Source organism: Eurosta solidaginis, chromosome 2 (genome assembly GCF_040869045.1).
Source record: "Eurosta solidaginis isolate ZX-2024a chromosome 2, ASM4086904v1, whole genome shotgun sequence".
Taxonomy (NCBI): Eukaryota; Metazoa; Arthropoda; class Insecta; order Diptera; family Tephritidae; genus Eurosta; species Eurosta solidaginis.
In genome coordinates, this window is record NC_090320.1 from 155,672,966 (window position 1) to 155,686,314 (window position 13,349).

The following is a 13,349-nucleotide window of genomic DNA, read 5'->3' on the forward strand; positions in this document are numbered from 1 at the left end:
AATGGAAAAAAAACAACAACATCCCCTTCTTAGACACCCGCATATATAGAGCTAACAATAAAATTATACTTGACTGGTACACAAAACCTACATCGTCTGGTCGCCTAATAAATTTCCTTTCATCACAACCCTTTAAGTATAAATTAAATACCGCCAAAAATTTTATACATAAAGTACTGACCATCAGCAATCAATGTTTTCATAACGCTAATATAGAAAAAATCAAAATGACGCTAAGAAGTAACAATTATCCCAATAAATTAATATGTAATCTAATTGACCGTAAACAACAAGAATTAATAAATATTCCCACACAAACCACAACGAAAGAGTCGCCGAATGAGCCAAAACAATATTTTAGTACGACCTATATTCCCAGGCTCTCAGAAAATCTAGCACAACACATAACAAAAAACCCAAAAGTAACACTGGCTTACAAATCAAACCACACTCTATCAACATTCTTTACAAAAACAAAAAGCCCGATCGACATACAACAACAAAGTAACGTGGTATACCAAATAGAGTGCAAAGGAAATGAAACTGAACATTGCAACAAAATATATATTGGCACTACGAAGAGGGCGCTAAACACACGACTTGCAGAGCACCAAGCCGATATCAACAAAGAAAAACACAGCACGGCGTTATCACAACACGCGGTAAACAACAGACACACAGTAGATTTCACAACAACAAAAATAATAGACAAAGAGACGAGAGAAAGAACAAGGTACACACTCGAGAGCCTAAGAATAATGCAAAACAGAGAAAAGGCAATGAACAAGAAAGAAGATACACAAGACATAGCCGCGACTTACTTATTATGCCTATGACACAGATAATTAGTTTTAGTTTGACAAGTTTACCGTATAGTGATGGTAGCGTTTAATTAATTTTTTTGTAAAGTAATAATAAAATCGTTTTTTAAATACCAATGTGAGTGAATATAAATAATTGTTTGTGAAGTAATATTTCATGTAAAATTCAAATTTATAATTGTGCAAAACTTTGTTTGAAACTATGTAATTTAGACCGTGTAATTTTATTTCTAATGTTGTTTTTGTCTTTTGTATTTTGTTATAAACAAATATAGACCGCCCCTGAAGAAGATAAGGATAAATATCGAAACGTTGGGCTAAATGGTGGAATAAATAACATTTTATTTGCACTTGACCCTAATAGATCAGTAAAGCTGGAAAACTACATATAAATTAATAAAACTGATCGGAAATTACCATAAAATCATTTTAATTGTACAAACTAAAGAATAACTAAGTGTGGTACTAAAGTACTAAAAATATTAATTACACAAAGAAACTTAAAACGTACATAGTAAATAAAGAAACGAAAACTAAAATAGAAAATACGTGTTTGGTGTGGAGTGTGCCGTAGTGTGTGCGCGCAAGAACAATTTTTTCAGAGGTTCCAAAAATGGAACCTCACACCGGAATACTCCCGAAATATGCCCGAAAGACCCCGACGGGTACCCGGACGGATCCCGAAAACAATCCAGAAATGATCCCGAAAGCGTCCTAAAAGGATCCCGAAATAGTCACAAAAAATGCAGACAATAATGGCGCAGGGATCCCGAAAACCATCCAGAAATGATGTCGGGAGGGTACTCAAATGATCCCGAAATAGTCGCGAAATGACCTTGAAGGGACCCCGAAAAATCATCCAGAAATTATCCCGGAAGGGTCCCCAAATGATCCCGAAATAATCCTGATCCCGAAATAGTACCGAAGTGACCCTGACGGGATCCCGGACGAATCCCGAAAACCATCCAGAAATGATGCCGGAAGGGTACCCAAATGATCCCGAAATAGTCGCGAAATGACCTTGACGGGATCCCGAAAAATCATCCAGAAATGATCCCGGAAGGGTCCCCATATGGTTCCGAAATGAGCCTGATCCCGAAATAGTCCCGAAGTGACCCTGAATGGATCCCGGACGAATCCCGAAAAGCACCAAGAAATGATGGTACGGAAGGGTACCTAAATAATCGGAAGGGTACCTAAATAATCTCGAAATAATCTCGAAATGACTTTGACGAGATCCCGAAAAATCATCCAGAAATGATCCTTGAGGGATCCACAAATGATCCCAGAATACTCCTGAAAAAGTCCCGAAATGACCCCGACGGGTACCCGGACGGGACCCAAAAATCATCCAGAAATTATACCGGAACGATCTCCAAATGGCCCTGGAATACTACCGAAAAGGTTCAGAAATAACCCGGACGGGATCCCGAACGAAATGATCCCGAAATAACCCCAGCGGGATCCCGAAACCCATCCAGAATTGATTTTTATTTAGTACTAGCAGGGTACCCGACGTTGTTCGGAATGCATATTTATATTAAAGTGGACCTTATTTTTTTTTTTAATTTTATTTAGTGTATGTGTACGACAACCAATCGCACACCTACCAAAGCATCGCTGTACACACACACACTTTGCGCCACCTGTCAGCGAATAGATAAACCGAATTGCACCAAAAGGTTTGAGTCCCTGATTAACGCGTGTAAAAGGATTAAAATCTTAGCTAAAACTGTTTCATATTCTAGGTAAATTTAAAGATTTTGGAGCAAATACATTTTGACCGATAACTCAGTTATCGATTACTTACTTACTTACTTAATTGGCGCTTAACCGTCTAAACGGTTATGGCCGTCCAACAAGGCGCGCCAGTCGCTCCTTCGCTCCGCCAACCGGCGCCAATTGGTCACACCAAGGGAGTTTAAATCGTTTTCCACCTGGTCCTTCCAACGGAGTGGGGGCCGCCCTCTACCTCTGCTTCCATAGGCGGGTTCCGATAGAAACACTTTCTTGGCCGGAGCATCATCTTTCATTCGCATAACATGGCCTAGCCAGCGCAGCCGCTGCGTTTTAATTCGCTGGACTATGTTGATGTCTGCGTATAGCTCGTACAGCTCATCATTAAATCTTCTTCGGTACTCGCCATCGCCAACGCGTAGAGGTCCATAAATCTTTCGAAGACATTTTCTCTCGAACACTCCCAAAGCCGCTTCATCTGCTGTTGTCATGGTCCATGCTTCTGCCCCATATAGCAGGACGGATACGATAAGTGACTTGTAGAGTATGATTTTCGTTCGCCGAGAGAGGACTTTACTTTTCAATTGCCTACCTAGTCCAAAGTAGCATTTATTGGCAAGATTGATTCTTCGCTGGATTTCAGTGCTGATGTTGTTGCTAATGTTGATGCTGGTTCCCAAATAAACGAAGTCTTTTACTATTTCCAAATTATGGCTGCCAACAGTAGCGTGGTTGCCAAGGCGCATATGCGCTGACTCTTTGCTCGATGACAGCAGGTACTTCGTTTTGTCCTCATTCACCATCAAACCCATCTTTACCGCTTCTTTTTCCAGCTTGGAGTAAGCAGAACTAACAGCGCGGGTGTTTAGGCCGATGATATCAATGTCATCAGCATATGCCAGTAATTGCACGCTTTTATAGTATATTGTTCCAGTGCGGTTAAGTTCTGCAGCTAGTATAATTTTCTCCAGCATCAAATTAAAGAAATCGCACGATAGGGGGTCACCCTGTCTGAAACCTCGTTTAGTTTCGAACGGCTCGGAGAGGTCCTTCCCAATTCTGACTGAGCTGATGGTGTTGCTCAACGTCATTTTGCACAGCCGTATAAGTTTTGCGGGGAAACCAAATTCAGACATAGCGGCATATAGGCAGCTCCTTTTCGTGCTGTCGAAGGCGGCTTTAAAGTCGACGAAGAGGTGATGTGTGTCGATTCTCTTTTCACGGGTTTTTTCCAAGATTTGGCGCATTGTGAAAATCTGGTCGATGGTAGGTTTACCAGGTCTGAAGCCGCACTGATAAGGTCCAATCAGCCGGTTCACGGTGGGCTTCAATCTTTCGCACAATACACTTGAAAGGACCTTATATGCGATATTAAGAAGGCTGATTCGCCACTGTATCTACTCATGAATTTGATTTTTAATTTATATGAAGCTGAAAAAAAAACTTTGCAAAGGCATTCTTTGATATTTGTTTGGAAACTAAGTGTATTTTCCTTCGTTTTTCAAAAAAAAAAAAAAAAATCCTTAAAATTAGCTTAATTATAGGTTAAACAACTATATCTTTTTTGTTTTTCACGCGATTTTAATGAAATAAGTTCTGGATTCCCTTCTGGATTGAAAAAGAAAAAAAAAACGTTGCAAAGGCATTCTTTGATATTTGTTTGGAAACTAAGTGCATTTTCCTTCGTTTTTCAAAGAAAAAAAATCCTTAAAAGTAGCTTAATTATAGCTTAAACAACTATATCTTTTTTGTTTCTCACGCGATTTTAATGAAATAAGTTCTAGATTCCCCCATCCATTCGTTAGTTTCCGAGAGTATCGATATCATACAGACAAATAGACAAACAGACAAACAGAAAAAAGTGGGGCCGATGGATTCTACGACATTCCAAAAGTCAAGTACACTCATTTTTTTTTAGAAATCTTGGATGTACAGACACGATTTTCTAGAGATTTATTATAGTATATATTTTTTTATTTTCGTTTTAAACTTAAATAAATTTGCTTTTATTTCTTGGATGTTTTTTAAAAACAAATAAGTGGTGGAGCAGGTGTTGTTGCTGTTGTTTAATCAGGTTGCCTTGTCATATCTGCAGAAGCTTGGTCGGGCTTGTAACCTTCGGCCATCCGCCCGCCCTTTTATAGCAAAATTTTCGGGCATTATTCCAATCAGTTTCGTGATTGCAACGAGGCGTGCACGTACCTTGGTTGCCACAAGGCAGGGGTCGAATTCCATATTTGGACCACGTAGCGGGAGCATATCTAGGGCACTAGAGTGTTGCCAGTCGTCGATCACGACGTGGTCGATGTGGTTTCGTGTTATTCGATCAGGATATAGCCAAGTATCTTGGTGTATCATAAATACTGGAGCTGTTGCGAAGCCAATCAATCTCAACACATTTGGAGATTTATGTGACATACCACGACATCGCATCAGATAGCTGCTCCTAACAGACATCACACCAAACATCAGCCATCAATCCCGCAAAAACGCTGAGATCTTGTCTACCGTCATGACCAAAGCTAAAACACTACTAATAGCCAAAAGAAAGAAACCTACCAAGAGAGACGAGAGTTACTATATCGCAATTTCCATCTGTAAAGTTTTACTTTTATAGAATAATATCCGTACGAGTTGCGATGAAGCAGACAAGCACATGCACATACATAATCATCTAATTTTTATTTCAATAAATAAATGAACCAACAACCAATGGCAGCCGCCATTGCAGAACAAAGCAATATCACATATACTAAATGAGTCCGTAGTGTTGTTTTAATGACCAAACTGAAAAACCCTATCAAAAACCAGGACCTATGTTATAAAATAACTGCGTCCTCTTGCAAATATTAGAAGCTTCCTAGGACTTAAGCCACTTGCTGCTTCTAGATTTGACAGCTGTATCACTCCTAATAGCTGGACTCTTAGCCTGGCAAGCGCAGGGTACGAGCACCGAACGATCACTGACCAAACCTAATTTAAAGGCATGTGACGCCAGAAGGCAGTGTCCAGTCAGAATACCCGTCATGAGTCTACAGTCCTCTCTTTTTAATGATAGGAGCAATTTTGTTAGTCTAAGGTTGTAAGACCTACACATAATCTTCGACACTTTACAGCCCCGCCCTTGAACCCACGCCTTTACTGCCTGATATATCATGTGCACCTCTCGCTTTTGCTTAATCTCGCCCAGTCTAATTGGGACGTCTACGGAGCAAGCTTCAAGAGATGTGCCCTTTTTAGCTAGTTCATCCGCTTTTTCATTCCCATTGTTGTAGCACGCAATCCAGTTAGTTAGACGGCAATAGATATTAATTCGCTTCTTTACTTTTAAGTAACTTACGTCTAATTGCAAAGAGTATATTTTTTAGAGAAGAGCTATATGGTGAAAATCCTTACACATATAATCTATAATAAGGCAATGCCAGATTAACCGACATAACAGCTCACCCCGCCTATTTATGCAAAGTTTGGATACAATTAAATATTCGATCTTTATACATTTTCGCTCACTTTTTCTCAGTTCTTCTGTTACATTTGTGTTACATATTTGTTTCGTATATCTCTGTTCTTCATAACTAATAAATGACATTAAAATTGGTTAACATATAATGAAATTCAGATATATTAAACCTTAGTTCCGTATAGGTAAGCGTATGTATCTTATGTACCATTTTCTTATATCTACATATATTTCCCCTTTTTACTTAAAACTTTTGTATTCTAATCAGGATGGTGCTTGGCGTACCCTATTTGACTACCTAATTGGCGGATTCCTTGCCTCAGGATCTTCAACCACTTCCGTATCAATTTCTTCATTTTGCGTGGTGCCGTTGATGTTACCATAATCGACCAGTGTATGGTGTGGTCTATCCAAATTAACGACTTCAGAACCCACTGCTCAAAGTTTATTTACATGAAGTTTCCACAGTCTACCATCATCTAAAAGAACCATGAAGTGAATGGTGCATAGGACTTCCCTAATTTTACCGAATTTCCATCTTTTATCTGATAGATAGTCCCTAGCCGCGACTCTCTCCCCTAATTAAATACTGGTTCCTCAAATTTTCGTAAATCTTGCTTTTCTTCAACTTTATCTGAATCCTACTTCTTTTCTCGTATCATCAAACCTAATCGGAACCTTATCTGTCGTCCAAAAACAAATTGTGATGGTGATTTGCCTTAGAAGAATGTTTGCTCGGCGGTATGCGAGGAGCACCTTGCATAACTCCTTTCTCATGTTCTGCTTATCGCAATCCAAGGATTTAAATTTTTCTTTAAGTGTTCGTACATAACGTTCTGCCTGGCCATTTGTGGCTGGGTGAAACGGTGCTCCAATTTTCTGCAATATTCCGTTTTTCTTGAGAAAATTTTGGAGTTCTCGCGATGTAAACTGCGAAAAGTGGTCGCTGACGAGCACTCTAAGAATTCGGAAACAGCTAAAAATCTCTATGCATTTTTGTATAGTTGTCTCTGTAGTATGATCGCGCACTAGGTGAATTTCTGGCCACTTCGCAAATGAATCGATCATAACTAAAAAGTTAAATACTTTAAATGGTCCAGCAAAATCAACGTGGACTCTGTCAAATGATGCTTCTGCTGGTTCCCAATCCATCTCCTCAATTTCAACATCCATACCTTTCCACCGGCAATAAGCTCTTGCTAACTCCTTCATTTTAGTCATGCCAAAATGTGCCGTGCGCAACTCACTCAGTACTTTCTTACGCAGCTTTCTAGCTCGTGAGCCTCTGAGCAAACAATTCTGTTGCAAAGAGAATTCTGTTTGTTCAATTCCAAATCGAACATGGAGTTCCTTGCTTTAAGGCTTTTATCAAATTCGATACCAATGTATCTAACTCCGTTGCCGCAGCAACTTCTTTTACAGTTAACGGCAAATTTTCAATTGCAATAATTTCAATAACTTCGACTTCCTCTATGTTTGTGTATGTTTGTACAGAGGGAAGTCTAGGCATAGCGTCAGCGTTCGCGTTATCAGCTGCCTTTCGGTACTGAATCTAAAAATCAAAAGATTCTAAAAAGATGGCATAGTGTTGCATCCTTCAAGCAGTTAACGTAGGAAGTCATTTCTTTGGCGAAAAGATTTGGGTAAGTGGCTTATTATCCGCTACTATGATAAATTTCCTCCCATAAACATATTGGGGAAACTATTTGTACCAAAAATTATGGCATATGCTTCCCGATCGATTTGTCTATACCATTGTTGAACCAATGACAAGGATGCGAGGCATACTGTATAGGTCTTTCAGTTCCGTCAGAGTAACTATGACTTATTACCGCCCCTACTCCGGTAGCAAGTATGAGTGGAAGTGTAGGGTCATAATGCGTTAATACTACATCCAATCCGATTTGTTTTTTAATTACCATGAAGGAATTTTCACACTTTTTGTCCCATACTAACTTCACATTACTTTTCAACAGGTTATTTATAGGGTAAAGTATTGTACTCAAATTACGCAAAAATCTACCATAATAATTAACTAACCCCACCTCCCGAATTTCGTCTTTATTCTGCGGCCGGCGCATATTTTGTATTGCATCAATCTTTTGTTGCAGTTTGTGTATACCCTTACTGCCAATGGCGTACCCACAGTATTCAACCTTGTCGACCATAAATTCGCGTTTATCAGTCATAATTTACTCTCATATTGTGCTCCTGCAATCGTTTCAAAACTACCTCTAAACGCTGTTAATGCATCTCATCATTTGATGCTGTAATTTTGATATAATCAATGAACACCGTTACGCCTTCAATGTCGTGAAGTAATTTTTCAATTTCTCGTTGGCACCTTGCGATACCATACCATAGACGGGTTGGAGTATACAATCCCTTATGCGTGTTCAAAGTCAAAATATTACGGCCGTCTTCATGCACATCCATTTGTAAGTATGCCTTTGTCAAATCTAATTTAGTAAATTTCTTTCCCCCAGCCATTGATGCAAACATTTCGTCAATCGTTGGCAAAGGATGTTCGTCTACTATTAAATTTTAGTTGACTGTGACTTGGTAGTCACCACATATTCTTACCCTATTGTCGCTTTTCTTAATAGCGACTATGGGCGTTGTCCACTCACTAGAAGGGACCTTCTCTAAAATTCCACTTGAAAATAATTCTTCAATTTTATTCTCTCTTGCGAATTTCAAGCAAAAGGGAACACGCCTCGGCTTAAGAAATACTGGTATAGTGTCTGTCCTAACCCTAATTCTTGCCTTTATTCCTTTAAATTTTCCCGCCGATTTCTCGAAAACCTGTTTATATTTTTTCACTAACTGGGAAATGGTGATGTCTGCCAATGCAACGTTTTGCTATATGAGATCGTATCGTTATTATAGCCCTCGAAAATTTTACGCCAACTTAACTTAATACACTTAACCAGTCGCGACCCAACAAAGGATGCCTATGAGAATCAACCACATATAATTTTAAGGTTTTTTTTCTGGCCCAACTTGAACTTCTACGTACAGAAATCCATACACCTTAAGTTTGTTGTTGCAATAACTAATAAGTTAGCGATCAGATTCATGTATTTTAAGTTAACCTAAATACGTTTTAGCCCATTTCAAATTGACTATAGTGACTGAAGATCCCGTATTTACCTCGAACTTAACAGTATTATTGTTGACTAGGATGTTCGTAATTATCTTCGAATTAGAATTAATCTTACAACGTATGTTGCAAACTTCATCAACTACTTGATCTACCTGCTTTGTTTGAGCAGTTTTGCTTGATTTGGTCTTACGACACATGCGCTTTAGATACCCTTTTTTTACAAAATAAACATTCAGTATTTTTGTGCTTTTACGTGTTCGCTAAGTGGGCCTCACTAGACCATCGATAACAATGGTTAGTTTCACGTACCTTCTTTTCGGTCTTGCTTACATTTTTCTTACAACCTATGTTGCAAACTTCATCAACTACTTGATCTACCTGTTTTGTTTGAGCAGTTTTGCTTATTTGGCCTTACGACACATGCGCCTTAGATACCCTTTTTTTTACAAAATAAACATCCAGTATTTTTGTGCTTACACGTGTTCGCTAGGTGGGTCGCACTAGACCATCGAAACGCCATCTCCAGACGCTCTACCCGTCGTGACCATGAACTCTGAGATGGATCAAATTTTTCCCCCTGTATTTCCGCATGTGGCACTCGTGGCGTTGTACTTTGTGGTGGTGTCATTATGTGAGGTTATGATTTAACCAATCCAGATATTTGCAAACTAATGTTATGTAGCGTGGTGGATATTCATAAATTATTTATTTTTAACAATTTAATTTCTCCATCTCGTCGCCAAAATGTTGTAACACGCAATCCAGTTAGTTAAACGGCATTAGATAATAATTCACTTCTTTATTTTTAAGTAACTTACGTCTAATTGCCAAGAGTACATTTTGTTAGAGAAGAGCTATATGATGAAAATCGATATAAGGCGATAACAGATTAGCCGACATAAAATCCATCTATTCCCTTATGCCCTGGGACCCAACGTACATAGATGTATGCTTCTCCCTGTCCCGATTCTCTCTAGGGACTGCTTACACTTTTAACACGCATTTAGATGCTGTGCTATGCGATATTATTGCCTTAATTGCTGCTTGACTACGGTTGTCAGACGAACTGATTTAGGCAGGACAGTACTGAATTTTCACTCGCTGTCCTGAATTTTCACAATTCCCAATTCAGTACGCAAATGTCCTGATTTTTTACAATTCTGTCCTGATTTTTCTATCTCGACATATTTAATCGCAAAACTTCTGAACTTATTTCACTTGATTAAAAAAAATGTTTGATTTTCATGATCCGAGTCGTCCTGTTCTGTTTTACAAATGTTCTATTCCACTTCGTTATCACACACATAAATACTAAATAAAGTAAACAGAGTTGCAAACGCTTTGAAATACGCGAAGTGCTTTGCAAAAAGCAAGTACATTGGAAAAAAAAGTTATATGGAAAAAAAATTCCAGTACAATGATAATAAATTGAAAGTATTTCGTTTAGGGAACGAAATGAATTTGTCTCAATTCACGGAAATAATTAATGATTTTTATATTAGAGACATCAATTTCAATATGCTGTTTGATGAATTTGTTGCCTTAAAAAACTTTCTTACAAACGAAACAAATAGTTCAAGTTTTGAAAATAAATGGATACAATTTTTCAATAGCGGCCTTTTCCCCAGTTTGAAAAAATTTGTAACGTTATTTTCTCAATTCCACATTCCAAGGCAGCTGTTGAACGAATTTTTAGTTTAATGTTTGCAGCGTGGAGTAAAGAAAGAAATCGCCTTTTACTTAAATCAGTTGAAAGTGAACTTCAAATAAAAGTAAATTTTAAAATGAATTGCGAGGAGTTTATTAAATTAAAAAAAAAAAACAATGACGGCCAACAACTAATCAAAATGGCACAAAAATTAAACAAGTATTAGGAAAAAAGCATATCCGTATGAATATGTAGAAAATAATTCATTTTTATTATACATAAATATATGCTGTAAATGTATGAATCAATCAGTATGTGGATATTTAGCGGTGAATATAATGGAACCTATTGATCTCTAAATAAGTATGAGCGTACAAAGACGCCGTACATGAATAGTATGTACCTAAATATGCAAAAATTAATGTATATTTTCTTTTTTAATGTATGCTTAATAAAACTCGCTGTGAATTATAGATATTTTGTTTTTAACAAAAGTGTACTGAATTGCCCTGATTTTTTAGAGCTGAAATAGGCGAAGGTACTGAATTTCCCCAAAAGAAATCTGACAACCATATGCTTGACTGTCAGTATAAAAGTTAACACGGTTGCATCTTAAGCTATTCTCTTCCAGGGTTTCTACTGCTTGGGTTACGGCTAATATTTCCGCTTGGAAAACGCTACAGCAATCCGGCAGCCTGTCGGATCTGTTTATTTCCGATACCGCAGACTCTACTCCTTGCACTACTTTGGAACCATCTTTGCATACATGTATCGCCTCGTCCGCCATTTGAGCACCCTTGCGCCAACCGTCCACCACTATTGTGGCCATAAGCTCGCCCTCGAAGCGCAGATAGGGAACCAGGTAGTCTGTTGGTCTTGTGATTGATGACGCTATACTACTATGGCCGTATGGTCCAGAACTCCATAATAAAGAATAGGGCTTACAATCGCTGTAAAAACCCAATGAGAAAGAGAGGGCGATAAGCCCAACGTACACCTCAGCATTTTCTTTTACATACATTAAGTGCCGATGAAGCCTTCTTCACCCTCTCCTCCACGTTGAGATTCCATGACAGCTTACTGTCTAGGATGATTCCTAGATATTTTGTGCAAGGTTTCACCTGTAGGCTCAACCCTCCTAACTTAGGCCTGGTACAATTTGGGACCTTGTACCCCTTTGTAAACAGACCATATCCGTCTTCTCCGCGTTGACTTTCAACCCGACATTAGATGTCCAGGTATGAATATCCCGAAGCGCCCGATCCATCTGCGTAAGCCGTAAGTTTTACGGGTCCCTCATCGAATCGCCTGAGCAGTTGGTTGATGACCAGCGTCCACAGCAGTGGTGATAGCACCCCTACCCGCGGCGTGCCCCTGTCCATTGAATTCGTGGCCTCGTACAATCCCCATTGTGATGTAATCTTCCTGCAATTTAACATGCAGCCGATCCATCTGGTTAAGGCTGGATGTACTTTAATGTAATTAAGATCATCCATAATCGCCCATTTAGAAACATTATTGAAACCCTCGGCAATGTCTAGGAAGACTCCTAGAGAATATTCCTTATATCCCAGGGCTTTCTCTATGCTTATTACCACCCTATGCAATGCGGAGTCTACCGACTTGCCTTTGGTGTACGCATGGTGTGTTGTGGAGAGCAGCTTTTCATCCACGTTGGACTTTATGTACACATCTATCAGCCTCTCAAAGGTTTTGAGCAGAAATGATGAGAAACGAATGGATCTATAGTCTTTGTGATACACGTGATCGATCTTCCCCGCTTTTGGTAGGAAAGCTACACGAGCAGTTCTCAAAGAGTGCGTTACGTGATTCAATCTTATGCACCCATAGAATATTATTTTAAGCCATTCCACAACCGCTCTACTTGAAACTTGTAGCATGGCCGGGAATATACCACCTGAGCCCGGCGATTTAAACTTAGAAAACGTCTTCACTGCCCATTCGATCTTGGTATCGGTCACCAAGCTCGGCACTACCCGCTCCATTTTCGAAGTGTGAGTGTTGTCTGCTGGCTCTTCTAAACCATCTCCCGATGGGAAATGTGTATCGAAATCACCTCAAGGGATTCCTCACTATTACGTAACCATTCCCCGTTCTCTTTCTTTATTAGTCTCTGGAATATGTTTCCCCTTGCTAGGACTTTTTTTTAACAGTTCTGTTTCGCTGGAGCACTCTATGTTCGTACAGAAACTTTTCCATGAATATCTCTTCGCCCTAGAAATTTCACGTTTGTAGATCCTTAGTAGATCCCTGTACTCGTCCCGACACGCTTCGCTTTCCGTGGTCTTTGGTAGCTTATATATTTCTTTCACCTGTCTTCTAAGAAGACTCAGCTCATTGCTCCACCATGGCGGCTTTGCTTTTCCTCTGAATCTTCTTGTCCTTGTTAGAAATTCATTAGACTCCTCCAGTTCCTCCATATTGGCAACCTCTTTGGGCTGTCCCAGTTTTGTTTCTACCTGTTTCTGGAATTTAGTCCAGTTCGTTTACCTAGGGTTTCTATAGGTTCCTCCCTTCTCTACCCTCTTTAGGGGGATGTTGAAGCTGATATACTCA

At 39.1% G+C, this 13,349-nt stretch overlaps 1 protein-coding gene across 8 annotated transcripts in view; it reads left to right on the forward strand.

Annotated features, from left to right (window-relative positions):
* Positions 1–13,349, forward strand: part of Wnt4 (Wnt oncogene analog 4) — a 692,884-nt gene that overhangs the window by 305,799 nt on the left and 373,736 nt on the right. The window lies entirely within an intron of this gene.